Here is a 16028-nt window from a genome sequence, read left to right as displayed (position 1 = left end):
ATTCTCTTTTTCAATTTATTGCTCTCTTGAAACTATTTTTATTTACCATTCCTGGTCCCTATTATAACTCATCAGAGCCACATATAAATGATGTTGATGTGATCTATGATGTGGAGTTTGACACTAAATGATGGAAAGCACAAAAGTTGGGGTTTGCTCATATGAAGAATTCACAATGGCCAATCTCTTTGGCAAAAGGTAGATTTATTTAGAGGAATAGATTACAGACAAAATGGGAACACCAGGAAGGGTAAATATGAAATAGAGTGGAAGAGCATATGAAAGACATGTTCTTCAGTGGAATTCACAATTACCCAGTAGAAAGGGAGCACCCCAGGAAATCGGGCCATGTCCTTAGCTGACAAGCTAAATCCTTAAAGGGACTTAGTATCCTAAAAGAATTAGTTAGTTGTAAGGAAGAGAAAGGGGATTGGGAAGCATAGTGGAGTTAGGGGAGATACCACATGGCATAGGTGAAGGGGAAGGGAAAAGACACCACAATTATAACACTAATTGAAGTTCCAAAAAAGGATTTAGCAAAGATTAGCAATAAGACAAATTTATAGGAAAAGTTAGAGAAACCAGAGCTTCATGTTACTTATTTGCTAATTTTATGGCTTATAGGTAGATTTGAGGGGTGGTCTATTCACTATTGTCTCAGGAACTTGGTTATCACAGACCAACAGATTGTTTATCTGACAGTCAGCAAGTTTGTAGGCCTATACTATAGTATTCCTAAGGCCAGGAAACTTTAGAATCAATGTCAGACATTATTAGAACAATAGTACTCTAAGATAGGGGACCTCAGGATTACTGCTATATCTTTCTTAAAGTCTAGGGGAAGAAATATATAATTATATAATTATATTCTTAAGGCCAAAAGACTTTAGAATCATTGATAGACAGGCCTCACTCTAATGTGAGGGCATCTCAGGATCTAGTACTAGCATCTATATATTTAAACAGCTATTTCCCTAGGTTTCCTCTATGATGTGATTTTCTAATTTTATATAACATAAAGAAATTATTTGGAGTGCAAAGAAGATCAGGAAAAGTGCTATGAGATATTTGGGTAGAAAATAAAATGAAGTGATCTTCCTCCATTTTTTAAGTACTGAAGTTTGGTTAGTTTAAAACCCATCAGACTCAGGAATTTCTGTTTATCAAGAGCACTATTCAGATTTAAGTTCTGAACTAAACTCTATGTTCTATGCTATATTTAAAATGCAATAAGCCTTTTTAAAATCAAGACAAGTCTCAAGGTATAAGAACTGTACAACTTTAAATAGCAGTGTGTAACTCAAATGCAATTTCTTCCTTTTAAGAATAGAATAATAATCCTCTTCCTGAATAAAGATATGTGTGTTAAAGCCTAAGGGATAAATACTTTTGCTATGCAAAAAAATTAGTGAAGAAATTGCAACATTTCATAATAAATCCCTAAAGCTTTGAGTCTACAATCGAAACATTTATATCCAGAATTTGTATCTAAGGCACCATTTTTTCCCTTTGTTATCCTTTATTAATGTTTTTTTTATTTTTCAAAACATATGCATGAACAGTTATTCAACATTAACCCTTGCAAAACCTTGTGTTTCAATTCCCCCCCTTCTCCCACCCCCTTCCCTAGATGGCAAGTAGTGCAATATATGTTAAACATGGTGGAAATATATGTTAAATCCAATATATGCATATATATTTATGCAACTATCTTGTAAGGCACATATTTAATATAAAAAATAGTAGAATTATCAACTTATTGCTACTTTCTTATGGTTGGTGAACACTTCAACCTGATCTAAACCTCTGAAGGACATCAAGATGACCAAGAGGAAAAGCTTATTGGTCAGAATGACTCTTGCAAGAAGTAAACTGCTACTTTGACTCTGTGACCAGTACAGAATCTCTGGATATATTCTGTGATCTTTAGTTTTCTGGGCATATACTTTGGAGGAAAAAGTTTTGTTTTATATAAATAGACCAGTGCATGGTCAGTAAGATGTTCTATCCATGTAGCAGGAACAGTTGCACCTCCTATAGAAATGTATTTTAAAGAGAGAACTATATTGTATGAAATATTGCCAGCATCTTTAGAAATACTGCAATTTATTTCTAATAAAAGTAATAGTGGTTGCAATGAAGTATGTTTTTACAAGACTTTAAAAATGGAATGTACTGTCTGGGATAACAAGTCTCAAGTTTTGGTTCTAAACATTATCATAGAATAGCTAGATGGCACAATGGAAAAAGCACCAGCCCTGAAGTCAGGAAGACCTGAGTTGAAGTCCCACCTCAGACAGTGGGATACATACATACATACATAATGCATATATACGTGTGTACATATATGTAATAAGAATCATTATCATAACTAGTATTTATATAGCATTTTGAGGTTTGCAAAGCATTTTACAAATATTATCTCATTTGATCTTCACAACGACCTTGGGAGACAGGTAGTATTATTAGTCACATTTTACAGGGGAGGAAATTGAGGCAGACAGAGGTTAAGTGATTTGCCCAGATGTGCAGTTAGTATCTGAATGTTTAATCTATAATAGATTGCTTGCTATCGGAGTGGAGGAAGGGGAGGAAGAGCAGGAGAAAAATTTGGATTTTGCATGTACTTTGAAAAATAAAAAGCTATTATTCGTTTTTTTTAAAAGTAAGTATCTCAGCCTAGATTTGAACTCAGCTTTTCCTGACTCTAGGTCCAGCACCCTATCTACTGCTTCACCAGAGCAGGGAACATGGGAGCAGTATGAAAGCAATATGGGGCAGGTACGTAGCAAATTGAATAGAACTTTGGGCCTAGAGTCAGGAAAATTCATCTTCCTTTGTTCAAATATAATCTTAGACATTTACTGTGTGACCCTGGGCAAGTCATTTCACCCTGTTTGCCTCAGTTTCCTCATCTGTAAAATGGGCAAGAGAAGGAAGTGGTAAACCGCTCCAGTATCCTTGCCAAGAAAACCTCAAATGGGGTCACGAAAAGTGAGACACAACTGAACACTAACAACAAATTTAGTTCTGTTTCCAAAAAATTAAAAATACCTTATAGACTGTTTTTAAAACTTTAAACTCGCCTTCCCCATGTTCTCAGTAAACTCAGTTACTTAGTTCTGAATAAAGCTTATCAGCATGATTGTTTTTACGCAATTTTAAAATTTTAATAAAAATTTAATTATTATATATAATAAAATTTAAAATTAAAATTAAATTTTTAAAAATTCAAAATTTAAAATTGACTAAACAGTGTCCTTCCAAATATCACTGAATACATCTATGAAAAATGATGATCAGTCAAGAGTTTTGATATTTACCAAAATAGGAAGAAAGAAAAAAAAAAAACACCTGAGGAAAATGTGGAGTTTTGGCCTTTAAAGTCATGTATATTTTAAAAAATATATATTAAAAATCATTTTTATGTGTAATTGGGAAAAATACTAAAATAATCTAAAAAAGAAAAGAAAGAAAAAATATTTATAAATAGACAAAAATTTTCAGCAGTTATACTGATAAATTATAAAAGGAAATAGCAAAAGGTGAAAGCTTTTTCACTGAAGTATTTACAATATATTTTCTAAGCCCTAATAGCCTTTAAATCCACTTTCTGGGGTTAAAGATCCCTTTGGGATTTGAATAGAGAATTTAAGGGGAAAAAAAAGACATTTCCCCCATTGACTTTTACTCTGTGAGAGAGGGAGGGGAGGGAGAAAGAGGAATATAATGAAGGTGTTGCCAGATGCAAATGTCCATTCATTCTACTTCAGGGCTTTCTTCCTGCGATCTTAAAAGAGATCCTTTTGAACTGTTTACAAGGATTCACTAGAGTTGGCTTTTAGAACCAGTTCTGTCCTCTACTAGTCTTGAGACAATAGACAAATGACTATTTCTGAGCATCTAATTTCTCATTTCTTCGGTGGGCAAGAAATATCTGTTCTGAAAGGCCAACCTAGTTTAGAGAATAAAGAGCTGGTCTCAGAATTAAGAGATCCTAGATTGATTCTGAAACATCCTAGCTCTGTGACTATGGCTCAAACATTTGTTCTTCTCAATACTTCTCACTATTCTTCTAGTCAGCTATTTAAGAGTATAAAGTATACAACAATGTCTGATCTGCATTTGTAGAGAGAATTCCTTTCTTTGGGAGTTTCCAGAATCAATGAAATCATAGGCCTAGAGTGGGGATGGCAAAATACACCACAAAATAAAACCTGCCCAGGCTTCTTCACTGAGTGATTATTGGGATCAAATACCATGAAAATAAATAAAATTTGTGAATTGTAAGACTTTGTCAATGCAAGGTCATTTTAATCTACAAAATCCACCTTTATGGTCTACCCCCATTTGCATTTCCTGCTCCAAAGTCTTTCACAGAAAAAGATCAAATTTGTTTGTAAAACTAGTGAATTGATGGATTATATTCCTCTTTCCCAATATGCAAATCCAGTCATCATCATAACTAGAATATGCACTTTAAATTGTAAAAATGCAAATATTTCTTCTATTGCATACTTTAAAAAAAAAAACCTGTTTAGAACAATTGCACATGTTTACTTATATTGGATAACTTGCTGTCTAGAAGAAAGGGGAGGTGGGGAAGGAGGGAGAAAAATATGGATAATAAGGTTTTGCAAGAGTAAATGGTGAAAAACTATCTTTGCATGTATTTTGGAAAAATAAAAAAAAACTACTATAAAAATTTACTGAAAGAAAATTTTGGTTGTGGGCCACTTGAGCTAAGAAAGGCAGCCCCCTTCCTACCCATTTCCCCAAATTAAAATTCCACAAAATTAGTCTATTATTTTAGCCCCACTATTCCCCTCCCTTCCAGACCTTTTCCTTATTTAGGTTTTGTTTTGTTGAAGTTCAAAGGATTCTCACTCCTCCTCCCCCAACCCCTATCAATCAATGGACTTCAAGTGATGTGCAAGCTGACCACCAGTGTTAAATTCTACAATTCTGCTGCATTGCTCTTAGGGTTTGTGGCCTTCTGCTCTTCCCTCCTGCCAGCTCTGTGGTTCCATTTGTCTTTTGTCTCCTTCAAAGAGTAATCTTCTTCACTTATTCACTGTCTCAGTTGTCATGCCTTCAAGGGACACTTGTAAAATAACTGCATTATAGAACAAGGCAAAGTCTCTACTGCCAAGCTCTACCATGCAGTCCTTGATCTGAAAACATTCATCTCATTTTAACTTAGAGGAAACAACTATCCCTGTAATCTCACCTGTCTGCATTTCAGTATCCTCAGCTATAAAATGATTGCATTATGCTGGCTTAACATCAAAATTCCTTATTTCTAATCCTAGAATTTTAGGATCCTGACCCTAACATCGTAGACAGAGTAATGTTTTCATTAGAATATAAGCTCCTTGAGGTCAAGAACAGTCTTTTGTATCTCCAGTACTGCATAGCTCTAGAAACAGAGCAGGCATTTTAATTTTTTTTTTAATTTATGGAATAAAACAAGTATTTCCATTGCATAGTATAACAAAAAAGATGGTTGCACACCAAATGACATATCATTTGTGTACAACTTAACATTACTTTTAAATACATAATAAAATTATCATGTAAATTCTACCCCCCCTCCTTTTTTCCTTCCCTCCTTCCCTCATCTCTACTCTAAAGATAGCTATCATTAGAAACAAACAGGTATATACACACTTGCATATATATGTGTGTGTACACATGATAAGGTTCTGGGCCACCAAGTGAGGCTGGCAAAGGGAGCATGAAGTACTGATAAAATTATTCCCTGAAGCAAGCAGGGAAGGGCACTGATGGGGATCAGTTCAACTTTATAGTACTATCCTCTATGGAGGTCTTGGATAAGCCTCGCCTTGCTGTGTCCAATCAGATATCCAAGTTATGTCAAAGTCCTGAGATTAAATTTCCCCTATAAATCTGTATGTGGCTTAAACCATCTTTGCCAAATCCTTTTAGGATTAGCCTGACAAGGCATTCTGCCTCATGGTGTCTTTCCTCTCATCCTCCACTCTACCCCCACTCCATGCCTTTTTAGGATTTAGCTTGATTAAAACTCTCCTTCTTTGCTATGTGCTCTCCCAACACTATTTCATATTTACCACTCCTGGTGTCTATTGTATCCCTTTATTTTGTCTATAACCTCTTCTCATAAATAAATCTACCTTTTGCCAAAGAGAATGGCCATTGTGAATTTGTCACATGACTGATCCCCAACATCCCCTAATTGTTCTCTTTAATTTCAAATTTTGGTGAGTTCTCCTAAAACACATCACACACAAATGCACACATGCAAATACATACATATATATGGAAAATTTTTCTGTACATACTTCTATTTTTCAGTTTTTTCTCTGAGTGCAAATAGTATCTTCTTTTGTAGGTTTTTTGTAGTTAATTTAACTATTTCTAATAGAATGACTAATAGAATGGCTCAAAGTCATTCTTAAAATAATATTGCTGTTACTTATAGTTCATAATTTCATCATTATTTCAGGCAAGTCTTTCCATGTTCTTCTAAGATCATTGAGTAAGCATTTAATAAATGTTTGATTCTGTTAAGAAAGGTGGAATCAGATAAAATACTTCACTGGTCATACCCCACTGTGAAGTACTTGAGTCAATAATTATGGTTCTTAGCCAGCCAGGCCACTTCCTAGTTTTGCAAAGGAACTAGAATTCCAGTCTTCTTCCTTGATTAAGCCTGTCTTATTGTTGAGGTTCAAAAAGGACCCCAAAAAGTTGGGAATCACAGACCGGTGTCGTGAGGTGTCTCAAAAGAATTTGCAGGTTTGAACCCATATCCAAGTCAAGGGGCAAAGTTTATTATAATTGTAATGCCATTTGAAGCCGCTAAGTTCCAAAAGAATTTAGCAAAGGACCAGGAGCAAGGACACAAATTCAGTTCTTCATGAAACTGACATGCTAATTTTATGGCCTAGAGGTAGAACTGAGGAGTGGTCTTAGGAATTTGGTTATCACTGACCAGAAGATTCTGTATCTGAGAGTCAGCAATGTTTGTAGGACTATTCTAGGGTCAGAAGACTTTAGAATCATTGACAGATTCAGAACAATAGCACTCTAAGGTCAGAGAGGCTCAGGATCACTAATATATTTGATCTAAAGAAAAAAATATTATATTCCTAGGCCAGAAGACTTTTACAGTCATTGACAGATAGTTTGTTAGAACAATAGCACTCTAAGGTGGGGAGGAAGGACCTCAGGATCACTGATTCTAAAGCCAAAAGACTTTAGAATCATTGACAATCATTGACCTCCTTACTGCTGTTTCCCCTAGAAGCTATATTCCCATCACTGTCAATCATGACATTAATAAGGCAAACATTTTGTTTCTTGTTTCCAATATGCACTTTGCTTGTATTGATTATCTTGTGATCCTATCAATAATCAGAAATTTTGACATCCTTTTCTTGTTTGGAAGAGAAGGGGAGAAAAGTCTTTCCTTCTCAAGTGTCTACAGCAAAGGTTCTGATTGATGCTGAATTGTTTGTTTTTTTTCTTTGTACTGTTTTGAATCCTTAAATTACCTTCACCTATTATTTCCAACTGCTGATTAAGGGAATCTAAAATTTCTGGTATGTTTTTGCTTTCCGGACTCTTTTCCATGTGTTTCTTTTTTTGTTGCCTTTAATTGGGTTATGTGGCATTCAAGTTTTCCATAGAGTGTACCAGCTCTATTGGAGTTATCCTGAAGTATTGAAATATGCTTTTCAAATTGCTTTGGTGGTGGAGTTATTTGATGAGATGTCCCCCGATGAAGTCCTGGTTAACTAGGTAGGATTAGCAGAGAAAGAATGAAGTACTGGTAAGATTATTCTCTGAGGCAAGCAGGAAAAGGCACATGGATGGGGCAGTTCAATTTCAAGTCCCACCCTTGGTGGAGGTCTTGAGTGGCCCCATCTTGGTATATCCAGTCAAAAATCCAAGTTATGTGTAACTCCTGAGGTTAAATTTTCCCTTTAAGTTTGTCTATGTAATTGTATAAATATGCATACATATATTGGATTTAACATATATTTGAACATATTTAACATATATTGGAGTACTTGCCATCTAGGGGTGGGAGAAGGAGGGAAAAATTTGGAATACAACGTTTTGCAGGGGTCAATGTTGAAAAATTATCCATGAATCTATATCCCAAAGAGATCTTAAAGGAAGGAAAGGGACCCACATGTGCAAAAATGTTTGAGGCAGTCGTTTTTGTAATGGCAAGAAACTGGAAACTAAGTGGATGCCCAATAATTGGAGAATGACTAAGTAATGGTATATGAATGTTATGGAATATTATTGTTCTATAAGAAACTATCAGGAGGATGATTTCAGAGAGGCCTGGAGAGACTTACATGATGCTAAGTGAAATGAGCAGAACCAGGAGATTATTGCATATGGCAACATTAATATTATGTGACAATCAATTGTGATAAACATAACTCTTTCCAACAATGAAATGATTGATGCCAGTACCAATGATCTTGTGATGAAGAGAGCCATCTACACCCAGAGAGAGGACTGTGGGAACTGAATGTGGATCACATATTCACTTTTTTGTTGTTGTTCACTTTCCATTTTGTTTTTTAACTCATTTTCTTTCCTTTTTGATCTGATTTTTCTTGTGCAGCAAGAGAATTGTATAAATATGTTTTCACAAATTGGAAAAAAAAAAGAAAAATTATCCATGCATATGTTTTGAAAATATAAAGCTTTAATAAAAAAGACAATCAGTAAAACAAACTAATAAATGAATGAATAAACAAACAACTGAATGAATGAATGGATAGATAAATAAATAAATGGATGAATGAATAAATGAATGAATGAATAAATGAATGAATAAATCTGTCTATGGCCATCTTTGCTGAATCCATTCTGGGTTAGCATTCTGCATGGTGTCTTTCTCTTCTTTCTTTGCCCCATGCCTCAAGGTGTTTTTTCTCTTTCTTACAGCTAATTAACCCTTTTCACTCTAAGTTTAGTTCTAAACTTCTCTATGCCAGTCAATGGCATATTATATTATGCCTGCCAGTCAATGGCATATTAGTACCTCCTTGTTTCTTCCCTTTCTCCTGGTTAATTCTGAGTTTCACTGGGATACTTATCTTCCATTGTTATTTCACATTTGCCATTCCTGGTGTCTATTGTATCTCTTCATTTTGTCTGTAATCTCTTCTCATAAATAAACCTATCTTTTGATAAAGAGAATGGCCAATGTGAATCCATCAGTGACTAAACTCCAACATTTGGTGCCAAACCCTATCATTTGATGGCAATTGCTCTCCTAAGTTTCATCATTTGGTGCCGAACCTGAAACACACCATCACTATAGAAATGGTGGCTTCCTCTGTGCAGGTCCTGAAGCATTTAAAAAAAATTTCTGTCAAATGCTGTAAAAGTACATCTATTCAAGATAATTATAGCCATCTATATGGGCAGCTAGGTAGCATAGTGGATAGAGTACCATGCCTGGAGTTAAGATCTGAGTTCAAATCTGGCCTCATACTTTCCAGCTGTGTGACTCTGTACTTAATCCTATTTGCCTCAGTTTCCTCAGCTGTAAAATGATCTGCAAAAGAAAATGGCAAATCATTCCAGCATCTTGGTGAAGAAAACCCCAAAGAGGGGTCATGGACATGACTCAAATGATTCAACAACATAACCATCTATCCAGCACACTCAAGGAGATGCTGAAGTCATCTCCTACTGACTGAAAAGAGCTAATTGTTAAACTTACAGTGTGAGCATTTACACCTCAAAAATCAGCAAAAACCACAAATCAGGACTTGGTTTATTGTTTTGTTAATTGTCCAGACTTTAGAAAGTGATAGAGAAAATGTTAATAGTACAGATTAAATTTTAAAATATGTTATGCTATTTCTGAAGAGCTGGTTGTTAAATATTTAATAGTATAGCCCTGGTGATAACAGATGCCAGCTTTTGTGAATTATTGTTTTGGTATAACTTGTGTGCTAGCTGGATTCAAGCTCTGAAATAAAAAAAAAAGTGGTTTTTTTTTTCCAATTCTAATCTATATATACCCATTGCCTTTTCAAAATCAATTCAGATTTCATTATTGGACATAATGAATTGGCATTCAGTAAGTGAAGGTTTTCAATATCCTCTAGGTCTTCAACTTTCCCCTTTTTTTATAATTTCCTTGTATTGGTCAACAAAATACTGCTGTATGGCTTGGAGCTGAGGGCACTATTGAAACAAGACCGTAGAAAGTTATAACTGATGTTATAACATAATTGCTACAATAAAAGGAATGCAGAGTTTTGGCATGAAAGGAACCATCCACATCTGCTACATCCATTTCTACATCCATGGCTACTGTGTGGTTATGGATGAATGGATTACTTACCCTCTCTCTGGCTCAATTCCTCATCTGTAAAGTGGGAGACTGCTTCACATGGCTTCCAATATCTCATATTTCTAAACTTATGATCTGATGATGCTCATGTTGGTTCATAATGGAAGTATTCTTGTCCAATCTATTTCATAGGCACATCTTACTTATTTATACATATACACCATTAGCATTGTAGTATTTCAAGAAGTGGTTCAGTTAACAGTCAATAAGGGCTTGCTAAATACTCCCTTTGCTAAGCTCTGAGAATACAAGAGAAATCTATTTTTAAGAAAAAGGGTTACTGCTTTCACAATATGTGCATTGGCAATATATCCAGCGTAAACTGGAGGTGATCTGGGATGAAAGGCACTAGAAATAGGAGGCAATGATAAGGGTCTCTTGCAGAAGATGGGACTTGAGCTCAGTCTTGAAGAAAGCCATGAAAACTAAAGTTGGAGATGAAGAGGGACAATATTCCCTGTATAGAAAACAGCCAGGGAATAGGCAGTCAGCTGATAGAGTCATAAGCAAGAAATAATAAAATAGTCAATGTTTTTGGAATATTGAGTAAGTAGTTAGGATAATGGCATTTCTGCTTTGTTTTAATATATATTAATACTGCTATGATTTTCTCTGTGTTGAATATCTAGAAGGGATAGTACTGGCTCTAGCTTGAATTTTGGCAATTAGGTGGCCAGTGAAATGAAGAAAATTCATCTTTATGAGTTCAAATCTGACCTCAGACACTTACTAGCTATGTGACTAAGGACACATTAATCCTCTTTGACTCAATTTCCTTATCTATAAAATGAGCTGGAGAAAGGAGTGGTAAGTCACTTTAGTATCTTTGCTAAGAACACCCCAAATGGGGTTAAATAAAGACTTGGACTTGGGGTTAAATAAAGACTAACACAACTGAATAAAAACAATAGCTTGAGATTTGACCATATTTTCTGGTCCACATTTGTATTCTCTCCATTTTCTGCTAGGCCACATCTTATCATGAACCATTAAAATATATAATAGGAGATTGCTCTGGTGAGAGAAAAACAGTCTATACTTTCAGAGTACAGCCAGATCCTTTTGAGGAACACGAAGGTATTTTTTTTAATATCCTTACAAACTTATCTTGGTTCCTCTGAATCCATGTTTCTTCTGCAGTATCCTGAGGTCACTTCTGCTGCAGATTTTTGTCTATTATTCCATTCATTATCAAAGAAATTTTGGTAGCTCCCTGAAAAGCCTGTGTCAAAGGGATTTACCTTCCCAAAGTGAAGTAAAAAAGGGTCTCCTCTTCATAAAAGGAGAGGTGGGGACATTCTGAAATCTACCATTCTTTTTTTCCTTTGCTCATCTCACCTATAATCCTGACCTTTACAGGAACGGAAATCTCCTTCAGTGAGACCTGAGATGGATCCATCAGGGACAACAGCTTGAGGCTTCCTGTCCTTGAAAGCAAGGGCTTGTTCCTTGGCATTGGAGAAGGAACTGCGGTTCATAAGTCAGCAGTTAGTTCCAAATTTGTATGTGTTGAGAGCCAAATAGGCACATTTTCAAAATGCAGCGTGTCCACATCAAAGTTTCTGGAATGTACCTGTTTTTCATTCTGAGACTTCTTACCCAGGGAGACACAAGGTCAGCCTCCTGTTGTCCATAGCCCAGAATTATTTGCTTGCTACTGAAAGGATGTTTGCTGCAATTTCCCCCTTTCCTCTAATTAAATATTGGCAACTAATGTAGGTATTGTGGCCATGGCATTTGCTTTGTTTCTTTAGGGATGAGAGGACTGGTGTGACAACAAATATATTTGAAAGCACTAAAGACCTCTTACCTGGTACTGACCATAAATAGCATCTTGTTAGAGACATTGTTTTTATTTAAAAACCATTTAAAATTTTGTTTTGAACAGATCTACCATTCCCTGGCATTTCCCCCCAGATTTAGAGAAAATGCCCATTGTTGCCTTCTCACTTTCTAGCTAGGCAGGCTCTCCTCCTTCACAGTCCTATCTCCTTCACTTGGGGCTCAGCTAGCTTTCTGGAAGCCTTCCAGAGTCTTGATTTCAGTGGAGAAGGGAAGGAGGAGAGCCTGCCACCAAGGCAGTGTAAGATGAAGTGAATGAATAGTCCAAGGACTTGTGCTTCAGCCTCCAGCTTTCTGTCTTCCCTAGTTCTGATTCTGGCTGAGTTTGTCTGAGCTTATATGCTCTCTCATCATAGGTATGAATCTTGTAGAACCATATTAAGTACTAAGTACATGTACTGAACTAAAGAACTTAATAAGTACCATGCTAAACAACCATTGTCTTTATCAATTCCACTGATTTAACACCTTGTAAGAATCCTTGTTTCAGAGTTCAGAATTCTGGCCCATAACTCACACACACACACACACACACACACACACACACACACACATACATATGTTAGACATTATCAGGTTGTTTTGTTTTAACAATTCCTCTATTACAAGAACAAGTTCCACAGAGAAGTAGTGTTGGGAAATGAAAGAATAATAAAATAAATAAATAAAATAAAACAATTAAAAAAAAATTAGGCAGGCATTCTGGAAAGCAATTTGAAATTAGACTCCAAACATTACTAAACTATGCCACCTTGCCTCATTTCTTATCTAGCCTTAATCACTGAATGAGCAATTGCCTCAGTCAAACTGAGACCTGTTAAAGACATTAACTTAAAAAGTGTCACGGTCTCCCATAGCATCCAGGGCCATCTCTAGTCATCCTGAGCTATGTCTTGCTACTGGACCCAGATGGTCCTGGAGGGGAAAGTGAGGCAGGTGACCTTTCTCAGTCTTCCCTCACTTAAATCTAATTCACTTCCATATCATGGCATCACCTCTCTGATGTCATGGTGCTCTTTGAGAACAAAGGACAAACAACAACACTGCAGGGCTTGTAACCCAAAAAGAGTAAAGAAAGAGTAATAGGTTAACAATAATACTAATAATTTATTTTTTTTCTTTTTAATAACCTTTTATTTACAAGTTTTATATATATGGGTAATTTTACAGCATTGACAATTGCCAAGCCTTTTATTCCAATTTTCCCCCTCCTTCCCCCCACCCCCTCCCCTAGATGGCAGGATGACCAATACATGTTAAATATATTAAAGTTATAAATTAAATACAAAATAAGTATACATGACCAAACCGTATAATAACTTCTTTATATAACATATGTAGTCAATATATAACATGAATATGTGCAATTATACCTATATGTACATAATAGAATTGAAAATAGTTTATTAAGAGCTAAATTTATGACATCCAATTACATAGCATTATATGTGTATATACATATATGTGGTGCATATAATATAATAGAAAAGCATTTATTAATACATATAACTAATCTGGATTAGATTATTTCTAAACTTCCTATTTTACAGATAAGAAAATCGAGGAAAAAGAAGAAAAAAGAAAGAAAAAAGAATCAGCACTGAACTTCATGTATTTAGACAACTAGCTCCCTCGTTTTCTTCTATGATGCCTCTTTTTAACTTTATACAATACAAGGAGATTATTTTAAGTACAAAAATGTCCAGGCAAAGTGCTAAATAAGATATTTGAGGAGTGACCAAAATAAAATAAAGAGTGCCTTTTACAAGGCTTTGTAAAAGGAATGTCCTTTTACAAAAATAATAAAAAATGACTATCATCAAACATCATCACCATTAGCATTTATTTTATACTTTAAAAGGTTTGCAAAGTTCACAAATGTTACCCTATTCAATCTTTACAACAATCCTAGAAGTCAAATGCTATTTTATAGATGAAGAATTTGAGGCAAACAAGTTAAATGATCTTCCTAGGTTCACACAGCTAGTATGTGAAAGATGGATTTGAACTCAGGTCCTGTGCTCTATGCATTGTACCACCTAGCTCCTTTTTTTTTTTTTTTTTTTTTTTCTGTAGTGATAAAGAAGTGGAAACTAAAGGGTATCCATCACTGAGCAATGATTAAACAGATTCTATTATATAAGTTAAATAGAATAATGTAAGAAATAAAGAGGGGAAGCTAGGTGGTGCAGTAGATAGAACATCAGCCCTTGAGTTAGAAGGACTTGAGTTCAAATTTGATTTCAGACACTTGACACTTATAGGCTGTATGGCCCTGGGCAAATCACTTAACCTCAATTGCCATGCTAAGAGAGAGAGAGAGAGAGAGAGAGAGAGAGGGAGAGAGAGAGATGAAGGAAAAGATAGTTTCCAAGAGAATTGGGAGAACTTGTGTGAACTGATACAGAGTGAAGTTAGCAGAATTAGAAGAATGTATCCTATAACATCAATACTACAAAAATGAATAATTCTGAATTAAGAACTTGAACATATTGCTCAACCATGATTGTTTTCCATCTTATGAAAGAGAGATAATGAACTAGTATGCTGAATGAGAAAGACATTTTTGGATATGGTCAACTTATTTTATTTGACTTCTTACATAACAAAAGGTTGTTGTTTTTTTCTTTTTCTTTCTAGTTTTATTCCCCTTGTGGTTTAGAAGGAAGTGAGAGGGAAGGAAAAAATGCTTAATAATTGAACAAATAATTATCTTAAAATTAGAAATTCTTGCAAAAATAAAAAAAATCCTAAATGTGGAAGTGTGATGGCTCTGAATGAGAACCTCAGATATTAATCTTTATCAGGGTATATCAACAACTAAAAAATAACTAATAAAGCTAATAAAATAAACAATGATAATAAATAAATACAATCTCATCTAAGTCACTCTTAGCAGGAGGAAAATAAATTCATGCATATTTACATGCATATACATGAATGAATGACTTTCTGTTAGAAAAATCCAGGCAATTAATTGCCTCAGTTTTCCATGTTGCTCTGCCAGTGGGTCGTTTCTTTGCTTAAGTTATGATTTTGAAACCCATAGTACTTTAAAAACTATGGTAACTGTTGTAGAGGTATGAGCATTCCCAGAATTTACTGGATCAGACCATGGACTCCCCATCCAACATTCCTGTTAATAACTAATACCTAATGCCTCCCAAGAGCTGAGAAAGTAAACAAAACAAAACTCTGCCCAACACTAGCTGGGTTTTTTTTTTTTAATATTGCAAAAATAATGCCTCTGGGAGGCCAGCAGTAACATAGTTTATTCTATGAAGCACGAAATCTGATTACGATTATCACTATTCTGAGGTTTTATGTTACCCATGCAAATATTAGGAAATTACCAAGACTTTTTATAAAATCCCACTACAACTTAATTCAATGGTCATAAAAATGTCTTGCAGAGCTACTTTATAATACTTGGACATCGGTATGTTTTTTCCCTCTTAAAAGGACTGGACACCCTGGACAAAAGGCTGACAATCACAGAATCATAAAGCTGCAAGGTGCCATAAAGGTCATCTAGTTGACCTCTTTCCTATCTTTTTCCCCCAATGCACATGCCATTTTACACATGAGTAAATAGAGAACCAGAAAAGTTAAGGAATTTATCTAAGGTTAGCTAGGTAGTGGCAAAGTTGAGGACTAGAAACCATGTCTTCTTTTTCCTCTTCTTTTTTTTGGCAATGGGGATTTCGGGCATTTGCCCAGTGTGAAATTTTCACACTGGAAATAAACATCTAAGGTCAAATTTGAACTCAGGTTCTCCTGAATCCAGGATTAGTGTTCTTTCTACAGC

Source organism: Antechinus flavipes, chromosome 3 (genome assembly GCF_016432865.1).
Source record: "Antechinus flavipes isolate AdamAnt ecotype Samford, QLD, Australia chromosome 3, AdamAnt_v2, whole genome shotgun sequence".
Taxonomy (NCBI): domain Eukaryota; kingdom Metazoa; phylum Chordata; class Mammalia; order Dasyuromorphia; family Dasyuridae; genus Antechinus; species Antechinus flavipes.
This window is presented reverse-complemented; position numbering follows the sequence as displayed.